Source organism: Euprymna scolopes, chromosome 4 (assembly GCF_053919585.1).
Source record: "Euprymna scolopes isolate OS-2025 chromosome 4, ASM5391958v1, whole genome shotgun sequence".
NCBI classification, from domain to species: Eukaryota; Metazoa; Mollusca; class Cephalopoda; order Sepiida; family Sepiolidae; genus Euprymna; species Euprymna scolopes.
The window spans coordinates 43463587-43473589 of NC_136485.1; positions in this window are offsets into that span (position 1 = coordinate 43463587).

A 10003-nucleotide genomic window follows, 5' to 3' on the forward strand; every position below is an offset into this window, starting at 1 on the left:
AATGCAAAATAAATTTTGCTTACATAGGTAGGCTAGGTTGGCAGAGAGAAATATTTGAATACAGTCATCGTCAAGTGGAGTAAGAACAGATAATTGTAAATCAACCTTCCCTTATATTTCTCATTTGTAAAATTTAAGATTTAATTTGCACATTAAAAACTAAAAAACAATAACAAATGTAAATTTCCAAATTGATTTTGTAAATACAGGAGCTATGTAAATCTAACTTATATTGATGCATTTTTTTTTACTGCCGATGTGTACCCTCACATGTCAGTGCATACAAAATACCAGGATGAACTGTGAGCTAATTGTCCCTTCTAAGACTAAGGTACGTTGCATCTTAACTGCTATCTATTTTATATAATACAGTGTATATTCTCATGGTACATTTTCTATATGAAGGTGTATTACATATCTTTATTTTAGTGAATTAATCTGGTGTATCATAGGGTTGACTAAGAACATTTGACAATAATTGATAACATTTTGGCGTGGATTTCTGTTATATTATCCATTCTATAACGGATTAAGTATATTTTCTATAGAAAGTTTTTATAATCTATATATATATACAAAAGCGAAAATGTGTGTATGTATGTTTGTGTGTATGTATGTATGTTTGTTTGTGTGTCCGATAAAAACTTTTGAAAGACACAATATAACTTCACAAATTCGGTATCCTATTGAAGCTCCATCCTTCCTTCGAAAAATAGCGAAAAATCGGATAAAAACGTTCATTTTTTCACCCCGAAATCAACAATCCTCGACAAAAACGGTCCTCTCGTGACGCTGCGTCAGATGCCGTCATGGCATGTTTTACTTTAAATAGTTGAAAAACTGTCTAAATGTCATGTGCGTCACGTTAGCTTAGTTGGTTAGCGGGTTTGTTCGTTATCTAAAAGTTTTGAGTTCGAATCGTGGTGTTAGATGTCAGTTTTTTTCGATTTTTTAAATGTAAATATTGAACCAGTGTTATTTAAGCGATTTTTCACGTAACGTTCGTTTTTCTGGGTTTTTTTTTATACTTCACTCATCCACCGCCAAACACACACCCCAAAACACTCGGGTACCCACCGATGTTATTAATTTTGATATCGAAACAGGCTTATTTAAGACATTTTCCACGCGTCCGTTTTTCTGCTTTCTTTTTTGTTGTTTCGATTTTTACATTTAATATCGTTCGTTTGCCTTACCTTTGTTTTTTTTTAGTTTTTTTCCATATTTTGATTACCCACCCCCCGCTAAGTTTTAACGTTCGTTTTTATGTTTTCTTTTTTTACTTCGCTTATTACAAACAAACCTGGTCATTTACCTCATTTGCTGAATAGCTTCCGTCGTCGTCGTCGTCGTCGTCGTCGTCGCAACGCACTACGACGTCCGTGCGACACCTGTCAATTTGGTTCTTACTTAAATAAATTCAAACATCTTACAGTAACTGATTCTCGCTGCCCGATTTTATTTTCAAACTTCGCCTCATGGCTTCGGGTTCGATCCTGCCCCCCCGGTTTCTTTTTTATTTAACACCACATACACCTCCAAAAACCCGAGCAACGTGGGGTAACCCCGCTAGTAATACATAAAACATAGTTTAAAATAAAATTAAATAAATAATTAAATAAAGTGCAATATTTATTAAATCGTACATAGCTACCGTCTATATATTGTCTTTTACTTATACACATCAAAATTTAGATTCGATTTTTTCAACCAACAAGCGAGTAAAGCGTTGATTGTTTTTAATAAACATATTTACTTATTGAAACTGAATTCGGATATTCCGCGCATATAAACATCCATTATTAAAATAAGCCAAAGTATTGTTTCTTTTTGTGGGTCATGCTGATGTAAATGCCTTGCATTTCCCGGCTTTTGAAAATCGATGGTTTAAATGTCCGATTCCCTGTGCAAGCGCGGGGCATGTGTATGCCAATAAATTTAGTTGAATAAAACGCAATCATCTTTAAGAAGAAATATATATATATATATATATATATATATATATATATATATATATATATATATATATATATATATGTATATATTTATTCTCGCGTATATATGGGTTCTTTGTACACGAGTTTATGTGTGTGTTCCTGTGTGTATGTGTGTGTGCATAATCATTTAACTACAAGAATTAGACCAGATATTCTACATGGACTATTATTCCAAACCCTCAAAATGTATATTCGGTAAACATAAACACTTCATAAAATGGTGAAATGCACGCTCCTCAAATAGTGTTCAATATTCATACAACTTATGAATGTATGTTCGATGAGCATGTAAAACCAGCTGGCAAAACTGATTATAGACAAAAATATAATTTACTGGTGAAGACAATTTATACTTCTACCTGTACTTATAGTGAAGACAATTGGTACTTCTTCATTGTTTGAAAGATAAATGTAAAGAGAGTTCACATATTTATACGTATCTGTTATAGATATAGATACCAAGTTTCTGTACAGTGATAAGCTCCGAGATTATTCAGAGCTTAAACTAATACAAAATTAATACATAAAATTACATTATGTAATATAATTAATATGTGTTTTTGTATCACAAATAATTATTCTCTTCTGATGGTCTCTCTGTACGAACGAATTTTAGAATAAGGTTTAGTATGTTACGCATAACACATTTTCACGTTTCAAATTCACTCAATACGTGTAATATTTATTAAATCGTATATACCTACAGTTAATATATTGTGTTTTACTTATATACATCATAATTTAGATTCGAAAATTTTTCAGCCAACAAGCCAGTAAAGCGTTGTTTTTTTAATAAACACATTTACTTATTAAAACTGAAATCGAATTTTCTGAGACATAAGCAGACATTATCTGAATAAATCAAAATATGTTTACTGTTTGTGAGCCATGCTGTTGTACATGCCGTGCACTTCCTCGGCTGTTAAAAATCGATGGTTTAAATGCCCGATTCAGTGTACAACCGCAGGTCATATGTACGGGTGTGAAAACAACATTTCTTTTTAAGAGTGTTTTTTCGATAATGTTCCCACACATGTGCATTGCTGGTTATTGCACACTTAATCGAATATTTCATACTCGATCTTCTACGCCAGAGGACGTGATGGGAATTATCATCAGCATGCCACGTAAAAGAATTAAAAGAATAAAAGCAATATTACATGAATTTGCCTTGCGAAAGATCATAATGGGTCGAAATTACAAATTAAATTTAAGATTTTTTTTTACAGAAATATTTAACTTTATTTTGGCTTTTAACCGTTAAGTGTAATACTAACATTACAGTGGCTTTTTTTAAGTTAATATTCCTATTTTAACAAATGTGCAAGGCCTGCAATTACACACTGAATCGAGCATGTAAAACTTTCGTCCTTTAGGTGGTGGAGTTCAAGGCATTATCAATAATATGGAACGCAAAGGAAATAGAATATTATTTAAATTGTCCTGACGAAGTGTCTCTTTTGGGTTTAAAACTTGAATTATATTAAATTAAAAAATATCAAAACTTGTCATGTCTTTTAACTGTTAAATTTTTAATTACAATATCAGGGTAAGAGACAATAGATACGCACTATAAGGGTAGCTGCACCAGTAATTGTGAGGCAACGGTTGCACAACCTTTCCTGAATCGGCACTGCTTGAGTTCAGTGACAAGGAGAAGTGCTAGATAACTGGAAACAATGCCGGGATAATTGAAGAATACATGCAGCACTTGGAATTCCTTAATGGTCACCCATTTTTGTACAAACCAGCTCATCTTTGCTTAATTTCGTTGATCTTACGGAAAGCAGTGTGTAAAACGTGATTATATCGTAAATTATTAGATATCATATAGTTTGTAAACATTGCACATTTTATTATTTAACTTATTATTAATTGTTAAATTAGAAGTATTTGATCTTACGTAGCTTATATTGACACCAGTTACATGAATGTGATTAGTTTTCATATCACTTGGTACTAAAATATTATAAATTGCAGAAATAAATATTTAATTCTATTGCTTCAGAGCTTACATATGAGATAGAATTATGTGAAATATAAATCGATATATCTTTTCCAACCTTATTTTGTATAGTGTTTATGTTTATAGAGATTACGTATTCGTTTGTGTCAAGAAAACTTCAAATGTTTGCAGTTAATGATCAGCTGTACTTAAATCTGATGAAGTTCCCTCTAAACAACATGCTTTTGCATGTTAACACATCTATTGATCGTTAAAAGTTTTATTTGTTATTTGTATGGCAGTTAATATTTTTATGATTCTTTGATAAGAGGAGAACATAGATTGAAGTAGAGACGAGAGCCTCTTATGCAAATAACAATAGGGCAGAAACAGGTAAGGAAGGGGTCTTCTGTGATAAAGAGTTTATGGGAAAGGAAAAGCACAAAATCTACCATATTTCAAAGACGTTTTCGAGCTCTGCCAAGGAAAAAAATGTCCACCTAGTACCAGCTGCCCAGTCCTTTCTGAAATATACAATCTTAGTTCTTATATAGGTAGAGAATTGCATCGACATTAAGATCGTTACTGGAGGTATGAATGTTCTTACAATTGTTTCGGCAATTTTGGCAACGGGTTTGACATACGTGTTCTACTTTATCAATCGTAAGAATGACCCACAGAAGTTTGAAATTATATAGTTCTTCCCCTAGACGAAAAACATTCAGTTCAATAAGGACAAAATGCATATTAACTCTTGGAGTATGGCTTTTAACATTGACTAGCCACCTTTTCTCCATTTTAATAAGTGTGCAAGATAGACAGAGCGAGAATCAGAAACATCTGGGTCTTTTCTTGCGTTATAAGTGTTGCCATACATGGTAATGGCGTCTTCATAAATATCTACCAATATGAAAAAGATTGTTATATGGAAGAATATTAGAGAAGATACTGAAACGAGCTGGATCTAGCATGAGAACATAAGAGAGGCCATCGTTTGTACTATGTGCTTCCGATTTCCGTATTCTCTTAAACCTATCAGAGAGAAGACATTGCAGAGAGAAGGCATTTGCGGTTTATCTCTACGTAAAAAACTTTGAAATATTTATAATATACCCTTCGATATGCCAAAAGCAATTGCCCTTGAACGAAGGTTCCCTCGAGGAATTTACTAATCCTGTGTGGTATTACAGTAAGCACGTCAGTTTTAGTAAAATATATTCAGTTTTTAAGCTGACCTTTTTATGAAATAGTAGTAGTAACAAACTAAATATTCTAACTTGATGCGTGTAATCCTGAAGAAATAAGATACAATGAAGCTGTCCTAAAATAATAGGTGTGATTATTGAAATAGTTCACAGGATAGTATCTTTTTCTGTAGTAATTATCAAGTGGTGGATTACAAATTGAGCTACGTACTTTATTTAAAAATGTATAAATGTGATATTAGTGTTACAACAGTGGGCATTAAAACATCAGTTAAAAAATCTAATATTAATATTTATGTATATTATGCCATTATGACTATTAAAAAAAAGTAAATGAGATACTGGACATTATGAACATTATTGTATTGTAATTGGTATCAGAAAAAAATGCAGATGATTTTATTGTAAGAAAGAATGTTACGTAAAATATTTCGAAACGACGATTGCAGTCTTTGGAGTTTAGTATGAAAATGATAAACAAAATATTTGGTCAAAAACGTGGTTTATATGTCGTCGAATTACGTAAGCAGAAAGGTATAGTTACATATATACAAGCAGAGTTAAAACTTAAAAGGAGACAGAGGAAGACAGAGCGTAGACGGTCGAGGTTGGACAGTTGAAGCTATAGACTATAATGGACGTATACGAGGGTGAAGCAGAGACTAAGACAAACTGAAAATTCCAACAAGGAAACATTATGAAACAAAAGCTGACTGAAAATATTACCGGGGATTTCGTATATGCTTTTTTGGAAAAAAATGTTCAGTTTAGCTTTTGGAAGATTGATAAACCAATATCGCAGATGAATGAAGATACTGTTTCCCAATTTGACAAGATATAATTTCTCTAGAAGATGTTACATTCCTCTGTTGTTAAATAAATCTTTGTTGTTAAATATTATATGTCATGTCTAACTGTATATATGTGTAATGTATATACGTGGAATATATATATATATATATATATATATATGCGTAATGTATATGTAAGAATTTATGAACATTAGACGGCACGAAGAAACTTCACAATATACACAATTCCTCATATACCCAAGGCACGTTATATAAAAAGCGTCTCTGTATCTCTCTCTCTCTATATATATATATATAACTTTTTTTACATAGAGTTCACCTCTTATCAAGGCCCAATGGCCACTCAGGGATAAGGGTTATTGTGTGTAAGTAATCAAAGGGATAGTGTAGCAATAGTGAACATTATTATATAACTATCAATCTATCTCTATATATATATAACTGTCCATCTATATATATATATATATATATATATATATATATATATATATATACAGTGATGATCATATTTATTGGCACGGTAAAATAAAAGTTAAATTTTGTCTAATAAATTCTAAAAAAGGGATTAAATTAAAGAAAATAACAAAGTATATTATGTATTTTTTACTGGCCTTTCCGATGCAGCAATCGGATTTTAGAAAAAATAAATAACAAAGGAACAACAAACATAATTGCAAAAAAACCTTGTTCAAAATTATTGGCACGGCTTTGTTTTTCTTTTAGTATCAGTATAATATCAATCAATTTCCGGTTTACGTGCTTTCTGAACTTTTTTATAGCCATATTATACTTGTTTAACGCTAATTCAGTGAATAATTTTTTTCAGATAATTTTTAGATAGCGATTTATTTAAACTATTATAAGTGACTAAATTATAATTTTCAATCGGCATGGTTAAAACTAAGGAACACAACAGAGACGTCAGGAAGCTTGTTGTAGCATGCCATACCAATGGGGAGGGCTATGACAGGATTTCAAAGAAGCTAAACCTTCCCAAATCCACTGTAAGAGCCATAATAAACAAGTTCAAATCGCAAGGCCACGTTATGAGTTTAGAGGGTAGAGGGAGAAAAAGGATTCTTTCCCTAAGAGATGAACGGAAAATTGTTCGACAAGTAAAACAAAACCCAGGGATCTCTGTTGGGGAGATTGTTGATGAACAGAGCACCTCTGGAGTGAATGTATCTCGACATACAGTTGGTAGAGTTTTGAAGAGAGCTGGTTTAAAAGCATGTCGTCCGAGAAAGACTCCGTTATTGAAGCCTATGCACCTGAAAACAAGGCTAGCCTTTGCAAAACGTCATATTGATAAAGATGTTGCATGCTGGAAACGTGTTCTATGGACTGACGAAACGAAAATAGAGTTATTGGCCATAATAAAGTGTCTTATATTTACAGAAAATCTGGCGAAGCTTTCCTGCATAAGAACACCATACCCACAGTGAAGCACGGTGGAGGCAGTTTGGTGTTTTGGGGATCCTTTGCTGCCTCTGGACCAGGGCGACTTGTTAAGGTCACAGGTAGCATAAAAAAGGAAGATTATGTTAAAATATTGGATGAAAACCTGAAAGACTCTGCTAAAGAGCTCTCACTTGGTCGTCGTTGGTGGATCATGCAAGATAATGACCCAAAGCATTCGGCTAAACTGACTAAGAAATGGCTTGAGGACAATCATATTAATGTTTTGGAGTGGCCATCACAAAGCCCAGACCTTAATCCAATTGAAAATTTATGGAGAACATTAAAATTGAGGGTAATGCAAAGGAAGCCTAAGAATCTTTTTCAATTGGAGGATTATTGTCAGGAAGAGTGGGCTAAAATTACTACTGAAGAGTGCAACAACTTGGTTGTAAACTATGAAAAGCGACTGAGGAAGGTAATCAAGGCCAAAGGCTATACAATTGATTATTAAATAAATCGTGCCAGTAATTTTGAACCAGGGTTTTTTGAAATTATGTTTGTTGTTCCTTTGTTATTTATTTTTCTAAAATCCGATTGCTGATTGGGAAAGACCAGTAAAAAATACATAATATACTTTGTTATTTTCTTTAATTTAATCCCTTTTTTAGAATTTATTAGAAAAAATTTAACTTTTATTTTACCGTGCCAATAAATATGATCATCACTGTATATGTGTGTAAATATATATACAACTTGATATGTATATATATATATATATATATATATATATATATATATATATATATATATATATACCTTATACCGCTGTCAACGAAACATGTATAATAATATACAATAGTAGCGCCTTGTTTAACACCAATGGTCGCATATCAGCTCTTCTTTAATAACAGTTGTGTACAAGTATATGTTTGATATGGAAAAGTCGGGGAAATTTCTGTCACTTAAAATCAACATGTCTTCCAGCCACTTATCATAGGGTACCTGCATGCTCATAGTAAGTAAAAGCAATAGCAAATTCTGAAAAAATCATGGCATTTAATGAAGGAGAAGCGAGAGAATGTAAGCATTAGAGCAGTCACTTTTATATTAAATGTTGTTTGAAGAACACACAGGTATACCTGTTCACCATTATTTGGAACTCTTTGTAGTGTTGGTTTCACAGAATGGCGATGGAGGAAAATATATTCTTAATGGTGCTGCTATTTGATCTCATTGAATACGAAATAATATATGTAGTCAGGATAGGTGAACGTTATTTTAGAAAAATGTGGAACCAATGGAAGATATAGAGTTGAACTAGAAAATATTTCTGTCAAATATCAACAAAAACCAACAATTTGTTTTACGTTATGCTTGTAAAATGTTAGGAATTCTAGACGTTGGAGTCTTCAGATACACAGGGAGAAAAAGAGATCAATGAAAACAAAATGGGTAAATGTTTGAATCGTGAAACGACATGATGTAATCGAAACTTTAAAATATCTAATAATTTGCTGAGATTCTATAAAATAGATGCCAGACCGGTTAAAAACCGCAAGGACAGAAATACAAAAGCCTAGAAATTGATTTCCAGGCACGAGGCAGTTTAGTTCCAATCTTATTGAGTCATTCTGTTAATATGACACAAGGGTAGAAGAAGATCGCGATTGTTTGAATTTGCAATCCGAAAAAAAATTAGGAAGGGTAATAAAATATACAGAGTTCTCATATGCACTCGTAAACCCCACGTGGATATTAACGGGAATAGAAGCAAAAATGTAAAAAAATTTACAAAAAAAAAAAAAAAAAATGCAATGGAAAGAACAAAATCCTTACTCTTTCATAAAAACAACCAACAGATTTGTGAACAAATGTACATAGAAATTGTTATTTGAAAGACTCCTGACAATAAACACAGAATTGTTACTGACAATCTAGATGACGACAAACAAGATACAAGCTTACAAACACCAAAGGGAAAACAGAAAATGTAGATGTGTGTATGCAAATTACGAAATGTAAATCACAAAAGTGAATTCAACTGACAGGAGGGAAATATGCATAAAAGACATATAACCCTATTGGATAGTGCATCAGTGGGGAAGTGAAAACAGAGAAATAAAATGAAAGATAAATATTATACAGACACGAAAGATAGAGCTTATATTAGTCAATAAACAAAAAACTGGCTAATTGTATATTTCGCTATACCAGTATATCAACTTGAACGCAAATGAAGAATACGCAATAAGAGCTGCCATATGTATGAACTATATGTGATGTGTAAGATCGTTAAAATGACTTCCGAAATTAAGATGAAAAAATTCATGCAATTAAGGGTAAAATGAATGAGTGGCATATTGCTACAAACTAACATATAGAAACTAGTGAAATCGTTCAATAAATCCTCGAGTAGTAAACCAGTTTACATATTCACATGGCAGTAACCTGAACGCATAATATTTCTATATAACATAATATTGCTATATAACTACAAATATAAACCTTAAAAAGAAAATTAGAAAACTTACCAAATATTAAGCAACACGTGAAATCGGGGTTAAAATACACTTGTGACGAATGTAGTGATACAGAGTTTTACGGATTTTTTTAGGAGGTTAAAAGAAATGAGGAAATAGAGAC